This window comes from Oncorhynchus nerka, linkage group LG2 (genome assembly GCF_034236695.1).
Source record: "Oncorhynchus nerka isolate Pitt River linkage group LG2, Oner_Uvic_2.0, whole genome shotgun sequence".
Classification (NCBI taxonomy): Eukaryota; Metazoa; Chordata; class Actinopteri; order Salmoniformes; family Salmonidae; genus Oncorhynchus; species Oncorhynchus nerka.
In genome coordinates, this window is record NC_088397.1 from 60393129 (window position 1) to 60416786 (window position 23658).

At 40.5% G+C, this 23658-nt stretch overlaps 1 protein-coding gene across 5 annotated transcripts in view; it reads right to left on the minus strand.

Moving 5' to 3' along the window:
• Nucleotides 1-23658, minus strand: part of LOC115139056 (voltage-gated potassium channel subunit beta-2-like) — a 158237-nt gene that overhangs the window by 121989 nt on the left and 12590 nt on the right. The window contains exon 2 of one of the 5 annotated variants that reach the window (XM_029676254.2): nt 579-719. The exons of 2 other annotated variants lie outside the window; for them this stretch is intronic. The gene's annotated coding sequence lies outside the window, so the exon portion shown is untranslated. Of the gene's footprint in view, nt 1-528; nt 720-21603; nt 21934-23658 lie in introns of those variants that run through there. 2 more of the 5 variants (XM_029676249.2, XM_029676243.2) reach the window with 2 other exon arrangements.

Genomic DNA, 23658 nt, shown 5'->3' on the forward strand with positions numbered 1-23658 from the left:
ATATATATATATATAAAAATCATGTTGTCTGGTTTGCTTAATATAAGGACTTTGAAATGATTTATACTTAAGTATATTTTAGTGTTTACATTTACTTTTGATACTTAAGCATATTTAAAACCAAATACTTTTAGACTTTCACTTTTAAAGTCATATTTTACTGGGTGACTTTCACTTTTACTTGAGTTGTTTTCTTTTTGAGGTATCTTTAATTTGACTCAATTGGGTACTGTGGCGGAGGAATCAGAATTAGCTCAGCAACATAGATCATTAAGATGTCTTATCTGCTTAATATGCTTATATGATTGAACTGTTGAACTCTTGTTATTAGAATGTATCCCTTCGGACTCTGGTGTTGGCAGTTGCACTTCCTCCCTCAGCTGGGCCTCAGTCACCTGGGGCCCAGAGAGGGGAGAAGTCAGGCTTGTCTATCACATGTACCTGTTGCTATGCAGAATATCAGAAAGAAAATAGGGCAAAGGAGGACAGGAGGGAACATTGTCTTCATATGTGAATATGTGTCTTTACCTATTGCAAACTATGTGAAAGGATGGCGTGATTAATGAGGAACCAATTACTTGTCTCCACAATGTCTGTGCCCAGTCACTCCCTCCTTCGGCCTGGTAGGAGATAAGGTCTGAACCATTGTATGTCATCTCTGACGTTGCACCTATCCTGGGATAGTGTATGACCCAGAGGCTCACTCTCCTCAGGAAGCTCTGTAAGAGGAAAATAATGTATTTACCTGATTTGTTTATAACAGATTTTGATCATGAAGTCTAAGATTTGAATGTCTATTCCAGACTAATATCCATAACGGTTGTTTTTAAAAGTGATAATGGAAATTAGAATATATTCAAAAGTATAATTTTTGTGTTCACCAGTAAAGCCCTTCCTTTGAAATGGCTATCCATGTTTTGACCAAAGACTTACACACTCCCAGACTTTAGCTAATATGTTCATTCTCCCCAAAAACCTTGATCATGTAACTGTCACGATTACTGCCATCGTGGAAATGACCGGACCAAGGTGCCGCATGGTGAGCGTACATTTCTGTTATTGATAAATGTCACCAACAAAACAAAGAACAAGGAAACGACCGTGAAGCTTACTTAGGCTTTAATGCCACTAACAAAGACAACTACCCACAAATATAAAATGAAAAAAGGCTCCCTAAGTATGATTCCCAATCAGAGACGACGATAGCTGTCCCTGATGGAGAACCATACCCGGCCAAAACATAGAAACAAAGAACATAGAGTTTTCCACCCGAGTCACAGGGCGTGACAGTAACATACATAACACTCCTTATTATTCTTTATTTCTCCAACATGACAATGATTAGCAGTCATTTTTCTTGGGTATACACTACCCAAGAGGAACTATAGACACACGCATCAAAAGTTCAATTGATATTTTGTTTGTCCATTCTCTCAGACATTAAAGTTGGGATTTTGCGTGCAAATGTAATGTCCATAACGCTGGAATCACACAGCAAGTGAATGGGTTCATCTTTGAGCCTCCTTAAACATGCATGAAAAGAGCACTACTGGGCTTTACTGTCAAAGGAAGGGCACTTTGACGCACGCACACAAAAGTCAATGCTGCCGACTGAAAACCAAGCTGGTACGCCCAGTAGCACAGTCTTTGTGCGTATGCCATGGTCCACGATGAGTGTTGAAGAAACGGAAGGCTTCCTTACGGGTTAACGTCATCATCATTTTGTATATTTGTGGCCGCGTGCCTGAGGCCTGCCTGTAACCTGTGTCAAAGACAATCAATGTGTGTGAGACCAGGCAAACGCTTGTTTACCAGTCTATTTCTGGGCCCTAACATTTGAGCATGACGACTGAGTTAGAGTACACGTCTGTGTGTTTTACAGAGTAAGAGAATGTGCCACTGTTCTGTGTCACACTAATAAAACAGTGTAGGGTAGTGTGACAGTGTGTTAGTAAGTCTATAATGAAACAGTGTAGGGTAGTGACAGTGTGTTAGTAAGTCTATAATGAAACAGTGTAGGGTAGTGTGACAGTGTGTTAGTAAGTCTATAATGAAACAGTGTAGGGTAGTGTGACAGTGTGTTAGTAAGTCTATAATGAAACAGTGTAGGGTAGTGTGACAGTGTGTTAGTAAGTCTATAATGAAACAGTGTAGGGTAGTGTGACAGTGTGTTAGTAAGTCTATAATGAAACAGTGTAGGGTAGTGACAGTGTGTTAGTAGTAAGTCTATAATGAAACAGTGTAGGGTAGTGACAGTGTGTTAGTAGTAAGTCTATAATGAAACAGTGCAGGGTTGTGTGACAGTGTGTTAGTAGTAAGTCTATAATGAAACAGTGTAGGGTAGTGACAGTGTGTCAGTAAGTCTATAATGAAACAGTGTAGGGTAGTGACAGTGTGTTAGTAGTAAGTCTATAATGAAACAGTGTAGGGTAGTGTGACAGTGTGTTAGTAAGTCTATAATGAAACAGTACAGGGTAGTGTGACAGTGTGTTAGTAAGTCTATAATGAAACAGTACAGGGTAGTGTGACAGTGTGTTAGTAAGTCTATAATGAAACAGTGCAGGGTAGTGTGACAGTGTGTTAGTAAGTCTATAATGAAACAGTGTAGGGCAGTGTGACAGTGTGTTAGTAGTAAGTCTATAATGAAACAGTACAGGGTAGTGTGACAGTGTGTTAGTAAGTCTATAATGAAACAGTACAGGGTAGTGTGACAGTGTGTTAGTAAGTCTATAATGAAACAGTGTAGGGTAGTGTGACAGTGTGTTAGTAGTAAGTCTATAATGAAACAGTGTAGGGTAGTGTGACAGTGTGTTAGTAAGTCTATAATGAAACAGTGCAGGGTTGTGTGACAGTGTGTTAGTAGTAAGTCTATAATGAAACAGTGTAGGGTAGTGACAGTGTGTTAGTAGTAAGTCTATAATGAAACAGTGTAGGGTAGTGTGACAGTGTGTTAGTAAGTCTATAATGAAACAGTGTAGGGTAGTGACAGTGTGTTAGTAAGTCTATAATGAAACAGTGCAGGGTTGTGTGACAGTGTGTTAGTAGTAAGTCTATAATGAAACAGTGTAGGGTAGTGACAGTGTGTTAGTAGTAAGTCTATAATGAAACAGTGCAGGGTAGTGTGACAGTGTGTTGACAGTGTGTTAGTAAGTCTATAATGAAACAGTGTAGGGTTGTGACAGTGTGTTAGTAGTAAGTCTATAATGAAACAGTGTAGGATAGTGACAGTGTGTTAGTAGTAAGTCTATAATGAAACAGTGTAGGGTAGTGTGACAGTGTGTTAGTAGTAAGTCTATAATGAAACAGTGCAGGGTAGTGTGACAGTGTGTTAGTAAGTCTATAATGAAACAGTGTAGGGTAGTGACAGTGTGTTAGTAGTAAGTCTATAATGAAACAGTGTAGGGTAGTGTGACAGTGTGTTAGTAAGTCTATAATGAAACAGTGCAGGGTTGTGTGACAGTGTGTTAGTAGGAAGTCTATAATGAAACAGTGTAGGGTAGTGACAGTGTGTTAGTAGTAAGTCTATAATGAAACAGTGCAGGGTAGTGTGACAGTGTGTTAGTAGTAAGTCTATAATGAAACAGTGTAGGGTAGTGACAGTGTGTTAGTAGTAAGTCTATAATGAAACAGTGTAGGGTAGTGTGACAGTGTGTTAGTAGTAAGTCTATAATGAAACAGTGTAGGGTAGTGACAGTGTGTTAGTAGTAAGTCTATAATGAAACAGTGCAGGGTAGTGTGACAGTGTGTTAGTAAGTCTATAATGAAACAGTGTAGGGTAGTGTGACAGTGTGTTAGTAAGTCTATAATGAAACAGTGTAGGGTAGTGTGACAGTGTGTTAGTAGTAAGTCTATAATGAAACAGTGTAGGGTAGTGTGACAGTGTGTTAGTAAGTCTATAATGCAACAGTGTAGGGTAGTGACAGTGTGTTAGTAGTAAGTCTATGATGAAACAGTGCAGGGTAGTGTGACAGTGTGTTAGTAGTAAGTCTATAATGAAACAGTGTAGGGTAGTGACAGTGTGTTAGTAAGTCTATAATGAAACAGTGTAGGGTAGTGTGACAGTGTGTTAGTAAGTCTATAATGAAACAGTGTAGGGTAGTGTGACAGTGTGTTAGTAAGTCTATAATGAAACAGTGTAGGGTAGTGTGACAGTGTGTTAGTAAGTCTATAATGAAACAGTGTAGGGTAGTGTGACAGTGTGTTAGTAGGAAGTCTATAATGAAACAGTGTAGGGTAGTGTGACAGTGTGTTAGTAGGAAGTCTATAATGAAACAGTGTAGGGTAGTGTGACAGTGTGACAGTGTGTTAGTAGTAAGTCTATAATGAAACAGTGTAGGGTAGTGTGACAGTGTTAGTAGTAAGTCTATAATGAAACAGTGTAGGGTAGTGTGACAGTGTGTTAGTAAGTCTATAATGAAACAGTGTAGGGTAGTGACAGTGTGTTAGTAAGTCTATAATGAAACAGTGTAGGGTAGTGACAGTGTGTTAGTAGTAAGTCTATAATGAAACAGTGTAGGGTAGTGACAGTGTGTTTAGTAAGTCTATAATGAAACAGTGCAGGGTTGTGTGACAGTGTGTTAGTAGTAAGTCTATAATGAAACAGTGTAGGGTAGTGACAGTGTGTTAGTAGAAGTCTATAATGAAACAGTGTAGGGTAGTGTGACAGTGTGTTAGTAGTAAGTCTATAATGAAACAGTGTAGGGTAGTGTGACAGTGTGTTTAGTAAGTCTATAATGAAACAGTGTAGGGTAGTGACAGTGTGTTAGTAAGTCTATAATGAAACAGTGTAGGGTGTGTGACAGTGTGTTAGTAGTAAGTCTATAATGAAACAGTGTAGGGTAGTGTGACAGTGTGTTAGTAGTAAGTCTATAATGAAACAGTGCAGGGTAGTGTGACAGTGTGTTAGTAAGTCTATAATGAAACAGTGGGTAGTGTGACAGTGTGTTAGTAGTAAGTCTATAATGAAACAGTGTAGGGTAGTGTGACAGTGTGTTAGTAAGTCTATAATGAAACAGTGCAGGGTAGTGTGACAGTGTGTTAGTAAGTCTATAATGAAACAGTGCAGGGTAGTGTGACAGTGTGTTTAGTAAGTCTATAATGAAACAGTGTAGGGTAGTGACAGTGTGTTAGTAGTAAGTCTATAATGAAACAGTGTAGGGTAGTGTGACAGTGTGTTAGTAGTAAGTCTATAATGAAACAGTGCAGGGTAGTGTGACAGTGTGTTAGTAAGTCTATAATGAAACAGTGTAGGGTAGTGACAGTGTGTTAGTAGTAAGTCTATAATGAAACAGTGTAGGGTAGTGTGACAGTGTGTTAGTAAGTCTATAATGAAACAGTGCAGGGTTGTGTGACAGTGTGTTAGTAGGAAGTCTATAATGAAACAGTGTAGGGTAGTGACAGTGTGTTAGTAGTAAGTCTATAATGAAACAGTGTAGGGTAGTGTGACAGTGTGTTAGTAAGTCTATAATGAAACAGTGTAGGGTAGTGACAGTGTGTTAGTAAGTCTATAATGAAACAGTGTAGGGTAGTGTGACAGTGTGTTAGTAGTAAGTCTATAATGAAACAGTGTAGGGTAGTGTGACAGTGTGTTAGTAGTAAGTCTATAATGAAACAGTGCAGGGTAGTGTGACAGTGTGTTAGTAGTAAGTCTATAATGAAACAGTGCAGGGTAGTGTGACAGTGTGTTAGTAGTAAGTCTATAATGAAACAGTGTAGGGTAGTGACAGTGTGTTAGTAGTAAGTCTATAATGAAACAGTGTAGGGTAGTGTGACAGTGTGTTAGTAGTAAGTCTATAATGAAACAGTGTAGGTAGTGTGACAGTGTGTTAGTAAGTCTATAATGAAACAGTGTAGGGTAGTGTGACAGTGTGTTAGTAAGTCTATAATGAAACAGTGTAGGGTAGTGACAGTGTGTTTAGTAAGTCTATAATGAAACAGTGTAGGGTAGTGTGACAGTGTGTTAGTAAGTCTATAATGAAACAGTGTAGGGTAGTGTGACAGTGTGTTAGTAAGTCTATAATGAAACAGTGTAGGGTAGTGTGACAGTGTGTTAGTAGGAAGTCTATAATGAAACAGTGTAGGGTAGTGTGACAGTGTGTTAGTAGTAAGTCTATAATGAAACAGTGTAGGGTAGTGACAGTGTGTTAGTAGTAAGTCTATAATGAAACAGTGTAGGGTAGTGTGACAGTGTGTTAGTAGTAAGTCTATAATGAAACAGTGCAGGGTAGTGTGACAGTGTGTTAGTAAGTCTATAATGAAACAGTGTAGGGTAGTGACAGTGTGTTAGTAGTAAGTCTATAATGAAACAGTGTAGGGTAGTGACAGTGTGTTAGTAGTAAGTCTATAATGAAACAGTGTAGGGTAGTGACAGTGTGTTAGTAGTAAGTCTATAATGAAACATTGTAGGGTAGTGACAGTGTGTTAGTAAGTCTATAATGAAACAGTGTAGGGTAGTGTGACAGTGTGTTAGTAAGTCTATAATGAAACAGTGTAGGGTAGTGTGACAGTGTGTTAGTAAGTCTATAATGAAACAGTGTAGGGTAGTGACAGTGTGTTAGTAAGTCTATAATGAAACAGTGTAGGGTAGTGTGACAGTGTGTTAGTAAGTCTATAATGAAACAGTGTAGGGTAGTGTGACAGTGTGTTAGTAGGAAGTCTATAATGAAACAGTGTAGGGTAGTGTGACAGTGTGTTAGTAGTAAGTCTATAATGAAACAGTGTAGGGTAGTGACAGTGTGTTAGTAAGTCTATAATGAAACAGTGTAGGGTAGTGTGACAGTGTGTTAGTAGTAAGTCTATAATGAAACAGTGCAGGGTAGTGACAGTGTGTTTAGTAAGTCTATAATGAAACAGTGTAGGGTAGTGAAGTGTGTTAGCAGTAAGTCTATAATGAAACAGTGTAGGGTAGTGACAGTGTGTTAGTAGTAAGTCTATAATGAAACAGTGTAGGGTAGTGACAGTGTGTTAGTAGTAAGTCTATAATGAAACAGTGCAGGGTAGTGACAGTGTGTTAGTAGTAAGTCTATAATGAAACAGTGTAGGGTAGTGTGACAGTGTGTTAGTAGGAAGTCTATAATGAAACAGTGTAGGGTAGTGACAGTGTGTTAGTAGTAAGTCTATAATGAAACAGTGTAGGGTAGTGTGACAGTGTGTTAGTAAGTCTATAATGAAACAGTGTAGGGTAGTGTGACAGTGTGTTAGTAGTAAGTCTATAATGAAACAGTGTAGGGTAGTGACAGTGTGTTAGTAAGTCTATAATGAAACAGTGTAGGGTAGTGTGACAGTGTGTTAGTAAGTCTATAATGAAACAGTGTAGGTAGTGTGACAGTGTGTTAGTAGGAAGTCTATAATGAAACAGTGCAGGGTAGTGACAGTGTGTTAGTAAGTCTATAATGAAACAGTGCAGGGTAGTGTGACAGTGTGTTAGTAGTAAGTCTATAATGAAACAGTGTAGGGTAGTGACAGTGTGTTAGTAAGTCTATAATGAAACAGTGTAGGGTAGTGTGACAGTGTGTTAGTAGTAAGTCTATAATGAAACAGTGTAGGGTAGTGTGACAGTGTGTAGTAGTAAGTCTATAATGAAACAGTGTAGGGTAGTGTGACAGTGTGTTTAGTAAGTCTATAATGAAACAGTGTAGGAGTGTGTTAGTAGGAAGTAGTAGTGTATATAATGAAACAGTGTAGGGTAGTGACAGTGTGTTAGTAAGTCTATAATGAAACAGTGTAGGGTAGTGTGACAGTGTGTTAGTAAGTCTATAATGAAACAGTGTAGGGTAGTGACAGTGTGTTAGTAAGTCTATAATGAAACAGTGTAGGTAGTGTGACAGTGTGTTAGTGAAGTCTATAATGAAACAGTGTAGGGTAGTGACAGTGTGTTAGTAGGAAGTCTATAATGAAACAGTGTAGGGTAGTGTGACAGTGTGTTAGTAGTAAGTCTATAATGAAACAGTGTAGGGTAGTGACAGTGTGTTAGTAAGTCTATAATGAAACAGTGTAGGGTAGTGACAGTGTGTTAGTAGTAAGTCTATAATGAAAATGAAACAGTAAGTGAAACAGTGTAGGGTAGTGACAGTGTGTTAGTAAGTCTATAATGAAACAGTGTAGGGTAGTGACAGTGTGTTAGTAGTAAGTCTATAATGAAACAGTGTAGGGTAGTGACAGTGTGTTAGTAAGTCTATAATGAAACAGTGCAGGGTAGTGTGACAGTGTGTTAGTAGTAAGTCTATAATGAAACAGTGTAGGGTAGTGTGACAGTGTGTTAGTAAGTCTATAATGAAACAGTGTAGGGTAGTGTGACAGTGTGTTAGTAGTAAGTCTATAATGAAACAGTGTAGGGTAGTGTGACAGTGTGTTAGTAAGTCTATAATGCAACAGTGTAGGGTAGTGACAGTGTGTTAGTAGTAAGTCTATGATGAAACAGTGCAGGGTAGTGTGACAGTGTGTTAGTAGTAAGTCTATAATGAAACAGTGTAGGGTAGTGACAGTGTGTTAGTAAGTCTATAATGAAACAGTGTAGGGTAGTGTGACAGTGTGTTAGTAAGTCTATAATGAAACAGTGTAGGGTAGTGTGACAGTGTGTTAGTAAGTCTATAATGAAACAGTGTAGGGTAGTGACAGTGTGTTAGTAAGTCTATAATGAAACAGTGTAGGGTAGTGTGACAGTGTGTTAGTAAGTCTATAATGAAACAGTGTAGGGTAGTGTGACAGTGTGTTAGTAAGTCTATAATGAAACAGTGTAGGGTAGTGTGACAGTGTGTTAGTAGTAAGTCTATAATGAAACAGTGTAGGGTAGTGACAGTGTGTCAGTAAGTCTATAATGAAACAGTGTAGGGTAGTGTGACCGAGTGTTAGTAGTAAGTCTATAATGAAACAGTGTAGGGTAGTGTGACAGTGTGTTAGTAGTAAGTCTATAATGAAACAGTGTAGGGTAGTGACAGTGTGTTAGTAGTAAGTCTATAATGAAACAGTGTAGGGTAGTGTGACAGTGTGTTAGTAGTACGTCTATAATGAAACAGTGCAGGGTAGTGTGACAGTGTGTTAGTAGTAAGTCTATAATGAAACAGTGTAGGGTAGTGACAGTGTGTTAGTAAGTCTATAATGAAACAGTGCAGGGTAGTGTGACAGTGTGTTAGTAGTAAGTCTATAATGAAACAGTGTAGGGTAGTGACAGTGTGTTAGTAAGTATATAATGAAACAGTGTAGGGGGTAGTGACAGTGTGTTAGTAAGTCTATAATGAAACAGTGTAGGGTAGTGACAGTGTGTTAGTAAGTCTATAATGAAACAGTGCAGGGTAGTGTGACAGTGTGTTAGTAGTAAGTCTATAATGAAACAGTGTAGGGTAGTGACAGTGTGTTAGTAAGTCTATAATGAAACAGTGTAGGGTAGTGTGACAGTGTGTTAGTAAGTCTATAATGAAACAGTGTAGGGTAGTGACAGTGTGTTAGTAAGTCTATAATGAAACAGTGCAGGGTAGTGTGACAGTGTGTTAGTAGTAAGTCTATAATGAAACAGTGCAGGGTAGTGTGACAGTGTGTTAGTAGTAAGTCTATAATGAAACAGTGTAGGGTAGTGACAGTGTGTTAGTAAGTATATAATGAAACAGTGTAGGGTAGTGTGACAGTGTGTTAGTAAGTCTATAATGAAACAGTGCAGGGTAGTGACAGTGTGTTAGTAAGTCTATAATGAAACAGTGCAGGGTAGTGTGACAGTGTGTTAGTGGTAAGTCTATAATGAAACAGTGTAGGGTAGTGACAGTGTGTTAGTAAGTCTATAATGAAACAGTGTAGGGTAGTGTGACAGTGTGTTAGTAAGTCTATAATGAAACAGTGTAGGGTAGTGACAGTGTGTTAGTAAGTCTATAATGAAACAGTGTAGGGTAGTGACAGTGTGTTAGTAAGTCTATAATGAAACAGTGTAGGGTAGTGTGACAGTGTGTTAGTAGGAAGTCTATAATGAAACAGTGTAGGGTAGTGTGACAGTGTGTTAGTAAGTCTATAATGAAACAGTGTAGGGTAGTGACAGTGTGTCACTAAGTCTATAATGAAACAGTGTAGGGTAGTGTGACCGAGTGTTAGTAGTAAGTCTATAATGAAACAGTGCAGGGTAGTGTGACAGTGTGTTAGTAAGTCTATAATGAAACAGTGTAGGGTAGTGACAGTGTGTTAGTAGTAAGTATATAATGAAACAGTGTAGGGTAGTGACAGTGTGTTAGTAAGTCTATAATGAAACAGTGTAGGGTAGTGTGACAGTGTGTTAGTAGTAAGTCTATAATGAAACAGTGTAGGGTAGTGACAGTGTGTTAGTAAGTATATAATGAAACAGTGTAGGGTAGTGTGACAGTGTGTTAGTAGTAAGTCTATAATGAAACAGTGCAGGGTAGTGTGACAGTGTGTTAGTAGTAAGTCTATAATGAAACAGTGTAGGGTAGTGACAGTGTGTTTGTAAGTCTATAATGAAACAGTGTAGGGTAGTGTGACAGTGTGTTAGTAAGTCTATAATGAAACAGTGCAGGGTAGTGACAGTGTGTTAGTAAGTCTATAATGAAACAGTGCAGGGTAGTGTGACAGTGTGTTAGTAGTAAGTCTATAATGAAACAGTGTAGGTTAGTGTGACAGTGTGTTAGTAGGAAGTCTATAATGAAACAGTGTAGGGTAGTGACAGTGTGTTAGTAGTAAGTCTATAATGAAACAGCGTAGGGTAGTGTGACAGTGTGTCAGTAAGTCTATAATGAAACAGTGTAGGGTAGTGTGACAGTGTGTTAGTAAGTCTATAATGAAACAGTGTAGGGTAGTGACAGTGTGTTAGTAGTAAGTCTATAATGAAACAGTGTAGGGTAGTGACAGTGTGTTAGTAGTAAGTCTATAATGAAACAGTGCAGGGTAGTGTGACAGTGTGTTAGTAAGTCTATAATGAAACAGTGTAGGGTAGTGTGACAGTGTGTTAGTAGTAAGTCTATAATGAAACAGTGTAGGGTAGTGACAGTGTGTTAGTAGTAAGTCTATAATGAAACAGTGTAGGGTAGTGTGACAGTGTGTTAGTAAGTCTATAATGAAACAGTGTAGGGTAGTGTGACAGTGTGTTAGTAAGTCTATAATGAAACAGTGTAGGGTAGTGTGACAGTGTGTTAGTAAGTCTATAATGAAACAGTGTAGGGTAGTGTGACAGTGTGTTAGTAAGTCTATAATGAAACAGTGTAGGGTAGTGACAGTGTGTTAGTAAGTCTATAATGAAACAGTGTAGGGTAGTGACAGTGTGTTAGTAAGTCTATAATGAAACAGTGCAGGGTAGTGTGACAGTGTGTTAGTAAGTCTATAATGAAACAGTGTAGGGTAGTGTGACAGTGTGTTAGTAAGTCTATAATGAAACAGTGTAGGGTAGTGACAGTGTGTTAGTAAGTCTATAATGAAACAGTGTAGGGTAGTGACAGTGTGTTAGTAAGAGCGTCTGCTAAATGACTTAAATGTAAATGTTAGTAGTAAGTCTATAATGAAACAGTGTAGGGTAGTGTGACAGTGTGTTAGTAGTAAGTCTATAATGAAACAGTGTAGGGTAGTGTGACAGTGTTAGTAAGTCTATAATGAAACAGTGTAGGGTAGTGACAGTGTGTTAGTAAGTCTATAATGAAACAGTGTAGGGTAGTGTGACAGTGTGTTAGTAGGAAGTCTATAATGAAACAGTGTAGGGTAGTGTGACAGTGTGTTAGTAGTAAGTCTATAATGAAACAGTGTAGGGTAGTGAGTGTGTCAGTAAGTCTATAATGAAACAGTGCAGGGTAGTGTGACAGTGTGTTTAGTAAGTCTATAATGAAACAGTGTAGGGTAGTGACAGTGTGTTAGTAGTAAGTCTATAATGAAACAGTGCAGGGTAGTGTGACAGTGTGTTAGTAGTAAGTATATAATGAAACAGTGTAGGGTAGTGACAGTGTGTTAGTAAGTCTATAATGAAACAGTGTAGGGTAGTGACAGTGTGTTAGTAAGTCTATAATGAAAAAGTGTAGGGTAGTGTGACAGTGTGTTAGTAGTAAGTCTATAATGAAACAGTGTAGGGTAGTGTGACAGTGTGTTAGTAAATCTATAATGAAACAGTGTAGGGTAGTGTGACAGTGTGTTAGTAGTAAGTCTATAATGAAACAGTGTAGGGTAGTGACAGTGTGTTAGTAAGTCTATAATGAAACAGTGTAGGGTAGTGACAGTGTGTTAGTAGTAAGTCTATAATGAAACAGTGTAGGGTAGTGTGACAGTGTGTTAGTAAGTCTATAATGAAACAGTGTGTGACAGTGTGTTAGTAAGTCTATAATGAAACAGTGTAGGGTAGTGTGACAGTGTGTTAGTAAGTCTATAATGAAACAGTGTAGGGAAATGACAGTGTGTTAGTAAGTCTATAATGAAACAGTGTAGGGTAGTGTGACAGTGTGTTAGTAGTAAGTCTATAATGAAACAGTGCAGGGTAGTGTGACAGTGTGTTAGTAGTAAGTATATAATGAAACAGTGTAGGGTAGTGACAGTGTGTTAGTAAGTCTATAATGAAACAGTGTAGGGTAGTGACAGTGTGTTAGTATGTCTATAATGAAACAGTGCAGGGTAGTGTGACAGTGTGTTAGTAGTAAGTCTATAATGAAACAGTGTAGGGTAGTGTGACAGTGTGTTAGTAAGTCTATAATGAAACAGTGCAGGGTAGTGTGACAGTGTGTTAGTAAGTCTATAATGAAAGTGCAGGGTAGTGTGACAGTGTGTTAGTAGTAAGTCTATAATGAAACAGTGTAGGGTAGTGACAGTGTGTTAGTAGTAAGTCTATAATGAAACAGTGTAGGGAAGTGACAGTGTGTTAGTAGTAAGTCTATAATGAAACAGTGCAGGGTAGTGTGACAGTGTGTTAGTAAGTCTATAATGAAACAGTGTAGGGTAGTGACAGTGTGTTAGTAGTAAGTCTATAATGAAACAGTGCAGGGTAGTGTGACAGTGTGTTAGTAGTAAGTATATAATGAAACAGTGTAGGGTAGTGACAGTGTGTTAGTAGTAAAGTCTATAATGAAACAGTGTAGGGTAGTGACAGTGTGTTAGTAGTAAGTCTATAATGAACCAGGGTAGGGTAGTGTGACAGTGTGTAAATAAGTCTATAATGAAACAGTGTAGGGTAGTGTGACAGTGTGTTAGTAGTAAGTCTATAATGAAACAGTGTAGGGTAGTGACAGTGTGTTAGTAGTAAGTCTATAATGAAACAGTGTAGGGTAGTGTGACAGTGTGTAAATAAGTCTATAATGAAACAGTGTAGGGTAGTGTGACAGTGAAGTAATATGAGCAGACCTCACACATTTACAACAGAAAATGTCACTTTATTTCAATGTACTATGTAAGAATTTCCCCCAACGCTGCACAAAGTGTTGAGGTGCATCAGTGTCAATGTAAAAATCTGTACTGTATACAGGAAATATGTGTATCCATCAGTGTGTATGACTATGATTGTGAACATCAGTTAACCATCCTCTGTGCTGTCAGGCTGCGTTTCACATGTCTCAGAGTCATCAGCCTGAGTCTTCCAGGCAGTGCTATGGGGCTGCACTTTCAATGTGTCCTCTATCCCTCTCCCAGGCCCTCCCTCTCCTCCCCGGACCAGGCTGGCAGTCCAACACCATGAGACAGCACAGAGCCGAGGTGGGTCACAAATCACACACACACACACACACACACACACACACACACGTTTGGTGTGTTCAGTCACACAGCTTTGTCTTGATTGGTCAAATACCAGCTGCAGAGCATTAACCTACAGCTTTACTCAGCAAGAAAGTCATGCTATGAAAAGCAAAACTGACATTTACTCCTTGATGACAGCTTTATACACTCTTGGCATGCACTCAACCAGCTTCATAAGGAATGATTTGCCAACAGTCTTGAAGCAGTTCCCACATATGCTGAGCACTTGTTAACTGCTTTTCCCTCACTGCGGTCCAACTCATCCCAAACCATCTCAATTGGGTTGAGGTCGGGTGATTTTTGAGGCCAGGTCATCTGATGCAGCACTCCATCACTCTCCTTCTTGGTCAAATAGCCCTTACACAGCTTGGAGGTGTGTTTCGGGTCATTGTCTTGTTGAAAAACAAATGAGTCAAACTAAGCGCAAAACAGATGGGATGGCATATTGCTGCAAAATATATATATGTAGAAAATAGGATAAATAAATAAAAACCCTGGAATGAGTAGATTTGTCAAAATTTTTGACTGGTACTGTGTCAACATTTTGGACACATCTATTCATTCAAGGGTTTTTCTTTATTTATACATATATATATATATATATATATACACACAAAATATATATATATATAAAAACAAAAGTCTGTTTTTATATCCATTGAGAATGACAATAGTTCCTCAATGTATTTGAAAAGTATTTCCAGGTCTCTCCCTTATGTTAACCACTCAGATTGAAAGGGAAAATGTTGACGCTCTGATTCAGTATAAACATCATAAGATAGCCCTACCTGATGACTTCTTATCTCTTGCTCAAATAGCCTACAGCTGTTTCTGTCTCAGCTCATTAGGAGCTTCAGGCTTGACCCAAGTTGATAGTTGATACAATGTTTCAAGTTCATTGCAGACAGGCCATGTGTAGCCATTGTGATTTATAGGATATGTTTTCTACCTGGAGGCTGCAATGTTTTTAGTTGTTGGCTTTAAAGGCTATTTTTTACATAGTTGGCAATAGAAGCACCTTTTTAGGTTTGTATCATTTTCATTTAGATTTGGATCGAATTTTGATTAATCACATGATAATGATTTTGAGATGCGAAGATGTTATTATCAATTAAATGCAACTGTTCCACAAAAATGTGCATTTGAAAACCATAACTGGCATGCAGATCGGAAGAAATGGTAAGATAAATTGACATTCCACATGAGAAGAGTTGCCGACTCCTTGTGTAGCCTATTACCGGCAACTTCAGGAGAGTAACGGCAGAATATGTGAAAGTCAGTAGAAGCGGGAGGAGAACAGTTGGGTCGTCGTGATCTATGGCTCCCCCTTGAGTCATTTGTGTCTTATTTCAACAAACAGTGTGCTTATTAAAGTATCAGACAAGTTCAATGCATATATAGGGTATGTCTATTATTGGAAAATACACATTTTAAAATGTAGGCCAATCGATTGGTCGAAAGAACAGACGACTTTCGGTCGACCAAGATATGTTTTAGTCAGGGACAGCCTTAGTCTCTGATCTGTACTACACAGAAATGCATAGGCATTAATTATGGATATGATTGTCCTTCTCCAGTATAGAAATGCATAGACCTAATTATGGATATGATAGTGCTTCTCCAGTATAGAAATGCATAGACCTAATTATGGATATGATTGTCCTTCTCCAGTATAGAAATGCATAGGCCTAATTATGGATATGATTGTCCTTCTCCAGTATAGAAATGCATAGGCCTAATTATGGATATGATTGTCCTTCTCCAGTATAGAAATGCATAGACCTAATTATGGATATGATTGTCCTTCTCCAGTATAGAAATGCATAGGCCTAATTATGGATATGAATTTCATGTTTCACAAGTTTGGACATCACAGCGCAGCACAACAGAGCGCAGAAGAGTACAGTACAGCCAGGGTGGGAAATGTACTTTTTGGTCCACTAGCCACTGTGGCAGGTAGACAGAAAACTAAATTTACCAGCCACTCAGATTTTTTACTAGCCAATTGTTTTTATGTTTTACTATTACAACAAAAAAAAACAGATAAGCATGCTTTGTAATGTTTAAAAAACAAGAAATGTAATCCTAGTAAGAAGTAATGGGTTACAGTATATTGGTTATATTGCTTAATTTCATTTAATTTTTGTGACCTGCGTCTTTTAACCAATGTATGTTAAAATAAAGCATTTAGATCCAATAATAAAAACAAATAAACAGTTCTACAACTGAACATCAAGAATCAACAAAGTGCCTTCCCTAAAACACAAAATGTTGAGTGATACGGCTTATTTATTATTATAGTTCAGGGCTCTACGCTGACATTTTTTACAAGGAGTACATGATGTGCTCCTAAGTATAAATATAGAAGCACACAAATGCATAAAGGAGAACAATGATTAAAAGTTAGTGAATAAAAGTGTTTGGGAGTGATCCATGCTCAATCAAGCACAATCATTAGGTCTGACATGTTCTGTTGGCCCTTTAAGGGCCGGGCCGTTATCATGGTAACTTTGGCACTGGCTTGTCTGTGATGAAAAAAGCAGCAGACAGTTGCAGCAAACTCAAAACAACCTAGCATGTGAACAAAACAATGTAACAAGAAACACCATGTCACGTTCTGACCTTTATTTCCTTTGTTTTGTATTTATTTAGTATGGTCAGGGCGTGAGTTGGGTGGGCAGTCTGTTTGATTTTCTATGATTTGGGATTTCTATGTTTCGGCCTAGTATGGTTCTCAATCAGAGGCAGGTGTCATTAGTTGTCTCTGATTGAGAATCATACTTAGGTAGCCTGGGTTGTACTGTTTGTTTGTGGGTGATTGTTCCTGTCTCTGTGTTTTGCACCAGATAGGGCTGTTTTTGGTTTTCCACGTTTATTGTTTTGTAGTGTTCGTGTTTATCTTTTTTTATTAAACATGAATCAATATAACCACGCTGCGTTTTGGTCCGCCTCTACTTCACCACAGGAATACCGTTACACACCAGGACAAATGTACACTTCAGTAGCCTTTCTTGTCAATTTGACCAACTTCTACATGTGGGCTTTTGATTACATGGCTGGTGAAATATACATTCTTATCACCCAACGATAAAATCTAACCACATTTGACAGGTGGCGGTGTACTGTGCTACTCAAACTTGTGAAACAGGTTCCGATTTCATCCATTCTGGTTCGTCTGTGGACGGTAACGTCAAGGCCAGAGTGGACTGACCAAATTTCAGAAAATAGAAAGAGAGGTGTGGTCATGGGTGGGTGTCAGTAAGAGCTGGGAGAGGTGACATTAACTGGAGAGTGAGAACGAGAGGCAGAGTGAGAGAAAGGGAAAGTGAGAGAGGCAGAGAGAGAGAGAGAGAGAAAAGGGAAAGTGAGAGAGGCAGAGAGAGAGAGAGAGAGAGAAAAGGGAAAGTGAGAGAGGCAGAGAGAGAGAGAGAGAGAAAGGGAAAGTGAGAGAGGCAGAGAAAGGGAAAGTGAGAGAGGCAGAGAAAGGGAAAGTGAGAGAGGCAGAGAAAGGGAAAGTGAGAGAGGCAGAGAAAGGGAAAGTGAGAGAGGCAGAGAAAGGGAAAGTGAGACAGGCAGAGAGAGAGAAAGAGAAGTGAGAGGTTTTCCAGACTCTTGGATTGAGAGAAAGGGAAAGTGAGAGAGGCAGAGAGAGAGAGGCAGAGAGAGAGAAAGGGAAGTGAGAGGTTTTCCAGACTCTTGGATTGAGAGAAAGGGAAGTGAGAGGTTTTCCAGACTCTTGGATTGAGAGAAGGGGAAGTGAGAGGTTTTCCAGACTCTTGGATTTGAGCACCAGATAACAGAAAGACAAAGTAAACAACACGGGGCAAACACACGGGGCAGTTACAAACCAGGCATCTGCTCTGTACATATCAGATCATCACCTTTATCTCTCAGTAGTGAGTGAACCTTAACCCACCCCCATGCATACGGAGCTCTGGACTACACTACCCAGGGCCAGCATAGACCAGACTGACACAGCAAGAGCAGGGGCCATATGTTTCAAGCATCTCAGAGTAGGAGGGCTTATCTAGGAACAGTTTTGTAATTTAGATCACAATGATTACATGGACAGGGGGGACTTGATAACACCTCACAGCACTAGATCACTATTCAGTGTCAAACATAAAACATTGCCTAGCATTGTAAATCACCAGGTAGTACCACGACGTACAATCAGAATTCACATGGCTTTGATACATCAGTAATCTAATTCACAAGTCACTGTGTAGATGTACTCAAGTATTACTGTTCCATCACTTTGTGCATTGGAACAGACAAGTTAGTCATCATATGTGTAGAACCTGGGTGAGAAATTCTGACAATGACATGGTTATTTCTGTGACTTGTGAAAGTACAAGTGGAAGCAGAGAGATGATAACTGCTGTGTGCAGGGCCTGTTCTGCTGCAGTGCGATACAGCTAGGCCCCCTGGGAGGTGTGAACTCTTTGGTTTCTGGTGAGCTCTGTATATTTCTGAATGGTAGGGGATGGAACAGCCACGTACAAAGAGTAACATGCTGGTCAGTGTGTCTTCTCCTTTAGTAACTCATCTGAACTGAGGGGGGAAATATTTGACATTGCTCTTGGTTCATTTGGCCTTACTGTGAATGACTTGTTTCAGTCAGGACCCAGTCCAGTCAGTACAAGGTGCCAAAAACGTTGAGCGTAGCAGAGCCCATCCAGCAGCTACGTCTACACTAAGCACTTTATCAAAGAAAATCAATTATTAGCCACCACATCCTCCTGCATCCACCGCCACTGTATGGACACATTTCTGAGCCTGGGACACTGCCATGAGGGTGCTTCTATAGTCTACGAAGACATAGAGTCCACTGGCACAGCATTATGATGACAGACTGCAGGAAGGGCACTCTAGGCCGCTGACAGGGACCAAACCCTACAGCGAATCCAGCACGACTAGAAAGAACGTTCTGGAGAAACTGGTTGAGGCAACGGATTCCATAGGCCTAGTATCATGGCACTTTTCAGTCAGTACAATTCACAGCAGGCATAACAATATCTTTATCAACCCAAACTCAGCCATATCCACAAACCAGTGTGAGGCGGTCTGTCATCATCTGGAAGAACACCGTGCTCAAATCACGCTGATCCCACAGAGCTGGAGCCAAGCTGGGCCATCTGAGGCTAGCTAGGAGATTCCTCAGTGAGGACGGAGAAAGGTCAGAGTGCAGGTCATGGTGAGAAAAAGACGTCTCGCCATCTATAATTTGGGTGACCAATATGAGGTAAGGCAGTGTCTTGTAGGCAGCAAGCACTGACATAGCAAGGAGGTCATTTAGTTGCATTGAGTTTGCTGTGTAACAGTAACAAGGTTTACAGCTCTGCTGAATACTGTGACTCACTTTAGAGTGCATGTTACACCTAACAGGAACATAAAACACTCACACAGTGGGTTGCCTTTCTGACTGCTGTGCATCAGGTCACACTGCTGCAGAGGAAGGGACGTGTGATAATTACACAAGTTCTCACACTGTGTGTGTGTGTATGTGTGTGTGTGTGTGTGTGGTGTTTTCACACATTTTACTATACTTGTAAGTACCAGAAGTCCTCACAAGAATAGTAAACCACCTAAAGAGAAGTGAAAACATTTTGCCTGTCCTCACTTGTAAAAAGGCTAGATTAGGCTTAGGGGTTAGGGTAAATATGCATCAATTGTTGGTTGCCTAAAAGTCCTCACAACCAGTGTGTGTGTGTGTGCTGTGGTGTAAACTACTTAAGTAAAAAATACTTTGGGGTAATTGTACTTGACTATTTATATATATACACATATATGTATATTTTCTTACCCCTTTTTCGCCCCAATTGGCAGTTACAGTCTTGTCACATCGCTGCAACTCCCTTACGGACTCGGGAGAGGCGAAGGTCGAGAGCCGTGTGTCCTCCGAAACACAACCCAACCAGGCCACACTGCTTCTTGACACAATGCCCACTTAACCCACTAATGTCAGCATGCACTGCGGCCAGCCCGCCACAGGAGTCGCTAGTGCGCAATGGGACAAGGACATCCGAACGATGCTGGGCCAATTGTGTGCCACCCCATTGGTCTCCCGGTCGCGGCCGGTTGTGACAGGGCTTGGACTCGAACCCAGAATAGTGACACAGCTAGCACTGCGATGCAGTGTCTTAGACCACTGCACCACCTTGTACTCCATACATTTCCCCTGACTCCCAAAAGTACTTGTTACATTTTGAATGCTTAGCAAGACAGGAAAATGGTCCAATTCACGGACTTATCAAGAGAACACGTGGTCATCCCTTCTGCCTCCCTAAACACAAATGCATCTTTAGTAAATGATGTCTGAGTGTTGGAATGTGCCACTGGCTATCCATACATTTAAAAAACAAGAAAATGGTTGTCTGCTTTGCTTAATATAAGTACTTTTGATACTTAAGTATATTTAGAACCAAATAGTAGTATTTTATTGGGTGACTTCCACTTGAGTAACTTTCTATTAAGGTATGACAATTGTGTGTGTGTGTGTGTGTGTGTCTCTCTAACAGCTCTTATGAAGCTAGACTGGCCACTACATCTTGACTTGAGGATGATTAAAGAGCTCTGTTTAGGGAAGACTCCCTCAGAAGAATCCAGGAAGCTCTCCTTTGTATGACTACTGTATTGTGTATCAGTCTGGTCATCCCCCTGTCGTCTGATGCTGCGCTACAGTTACATCAGTCTCTGAAACTGTGTGCTTGTAACTAGAGATCTGACATTAGGCCCTAAACATTTACTTGTAATTACACCCAGTGGTCCTTACCAAAGCCCTATAGTAGGCCCTTTCCAGGTGGACAGAACATAACATTTATGAAGGACATTGGGCACAGAAACATCTTTACAGTTGTGTTAATGTAGGATAAATGCTTCGCATAGCCTATCGTCATCCCAACAGGCACACAAAGCATTCACGACTTTGCCATAAAACATTTTTGGTGTCATCTAGCAGAACCTCTTATCCAGAGTGGCTAGACTAACAGTATAACTGTTTTCAAATCTTGTCATATAGGTCTCGGCTAGAGTAAAACTCACTTAAGGATATTCAGTATCAACAACGATCTGCCTTGCTCTCCTTTCTCTGCTGCTGCTAGCTACATGAAACAACTTACTGCACCAAACCCCTGCAACCTGCCTCTCCTCACCTCCCCCTAGTGCTGCTCGCCCCCGTCTTGGACCAGAGCCCAGAGCTCAAAAGCAGCCTCAGCATCCTTGTCCGCTGCTCCAACCTCAGCATGAGTGTACACACACACACACACACACACACACGCGAGCACACACTTTCATAAAATAACACACAGCCAGCCTGCCACAGCTGACTGTCACAACCTTTGGGCCACCAACACTACAACATTATAAAAACAGTTTCTTTACATGTCTAGCTGGAGTTTGTTGCATAAAGACGACATTGTCTGCAACAGATGGGCACTGCAGCATTGACAGGAGCAGGTAAGGGTTCCAGCTCAGAACTCACCACAGACTGTGTGTGTCTGTACCCTCACAGCAAAGCTATTTTAAGGTGGTTCTCTATAAATCTGACACCATGGCCAGTCCCTGGGATTAATTTAAGAGAACAGGACATGCATAAAACATGACAGACGCAGACAGAGAGACGGGGGAGACAGAGCAGAAATACACCCAGTGTAATATGGTATGCACAGACGCCACTCAGTGCAGCAAGAGCATCAAACCAGCGGAAGGACAGATATAGAAGAAAGCACAGAGATCGTGAGAGAGGTATAAACAAAGACAGAATATTGCAGCATTGTATGCCATCTGCGCTGTGCTACAAGCACACACATCTACACAGTCGTTCAGAGGAGAGGGAGGAGAAGAGATAGAGGGAGAGATGGTGGAGAGTGGCGCCTCAGCCATGATGATCTAGTCTAGTCTAACACCCACCTCTGCTCAGTGCGCTGGCTGCTGCCGATTCCTGACGCAGCAATCTGAGCCTCCTGAAGCAGGGCTGGGATGGAGGTAGAGCAGAGCAGGGACGGAACAGCCAGCTTCCAAGAAGAAAAACACAGCGAGACGAGAGGAGTGAAGAAGAATGAGAGGACTGGTGGATGCCTTCCCCTCTAGTATGTGTTCCTGTGTCAGTGGCTGTGTGTCTGAGCAACTGAAAGAATGGGCATGTCTGTCTGAGCATAGGACAGAAAGACTGAGACAAGGAGAGGGAGGGATAGAGAGAAAGACAGAGAGAGAGACAGAATGAATGTGTGTGTGTGATGAGTGAACCTAGAGAGTCAGTGTGAGTCAATGAGAACAGATGCATTAAAGGCACTCCCTCCCACACACACCTCCCTTTGCACTGTCAGCGCTAGAGTAAGCATGCGGAGGAACAGAGGGAGAGCGCGAAAGACAGACAGAAGGTGAGGAAAAGAGATGGAAGTGGGAAACAGCTTCCTCCAATATTAATTAAATGATGATTGGAGAGGAAGGAGACAATAGCAGCGTGTGCCTTTTCAGCCTGCTGATGGCAGGGAACCATTTTCTTAGACAGAAGGGCAAGGCTGTGTAGCTTATCACTGAAACAAACAAAAGCCATGGATTGGGTTTAAAGACTGGCAAATTTAATCAAGCGTATGTGTGCTTGGGAAATTTAGCTGTTTACAAACGTTATCTGGAACATAGGAAAGCATTGGCCAATGAAGCTCAATAGCAGTCCAAGTTCCAATTCTAGCAAAACAAGCCATTCAAAATTAATAAGAGCAGGTCAATAAGCCTACATTTGGAACTTGGAAAAATATCTAATTCATTGCTTTACTCTTCCTCTTTTTGTTTATTTTCTCTGCGTACGTTTGTGGGGCTATGGTTTTCAGCTCAGTTTCCCTGATTGTGTTAGTGTGCCTCAGTGTGTGTGAAGCCCAGAACCCCGGGGGACTAATGTGGCTCTACTTTTGCGCACTACTGTCCTTGGCCTCTCTCTCCAAGCTAAAGCCCGGTCACGACATCACCAGCTTCTGTTCCAGCAGCTCCACCTCGACTCCACCCTTTGCACATGTCCCAGCAGTGAAGGGTGTAACTCAGACAGCTATGCATCCAGAGGAACTGTGCCATGCTGAATTAGAACAGATCCATGCATTTTCATTGAGTAGTTCGAGGAACCCTAGATATGTCAAGGAGAACGCTACTTGGGCTTCTTCTACAATCCCTTTTCCTTCATCATGACTCAGGAAGGAAAATGGTATCTGCCAAGTTGCATATTACACATTGATAAATGTGTAATAGATCTAGCTTGATTCAGTGACACGTTTCAGAAATGGTCTAAACTGACCTATATTCCTGCTGCTCTTACATAACCCCCATCTCCACCGCCATTGCCCCCAGGTGCTGGTGTTCAGTATGCTGCTCTGTAACCAGAGTGAGTATCTGAAGTGTATTAGGATGCTCCGCTCTGAATCGGAGCCAGACAGCGCCATGAGGGAGGGCTGGGCGGGGCTCCTGTTCCTGCCAGGTGCTTAAGTGTTTGCCCTCCTCACTAGCAGATGGGTACTTCAGAACAGCCCAACCAATTACACTAACCCCTCACTCACTACCCAGGGAGAGCACAGAAATGCAAGGCGCATAACTGAGACCAAAATGCTCTCGTATTAGTTTATCTGGATTCACATATAGCCCTAGGGCCTAATGGTGGTACATATAATAATAGCCTATACATCAGTACAATGGGATTCATCTCAGCATGGCCTCCTCAGTAGAAATAGGTTCATTAGTATGGCCTGCTGTGTTCAATTATATTAGAACATATTGGCTAATTAGAATGGTCAGATTAATTTACATTAGGCTACCATTGAACAGCTAGATTAATTTACTCATTATTACATGGTAATGCCACAGGAAACCAAAAACAAAAGGAGCGGTCAAACTCTAGCTATGTACAGTAGATGAGGACATTTAGATTGCATCTTTGCAAATCAATGAAAACAGGTTGAGTTGTTCATCAGTGCCTCTGAC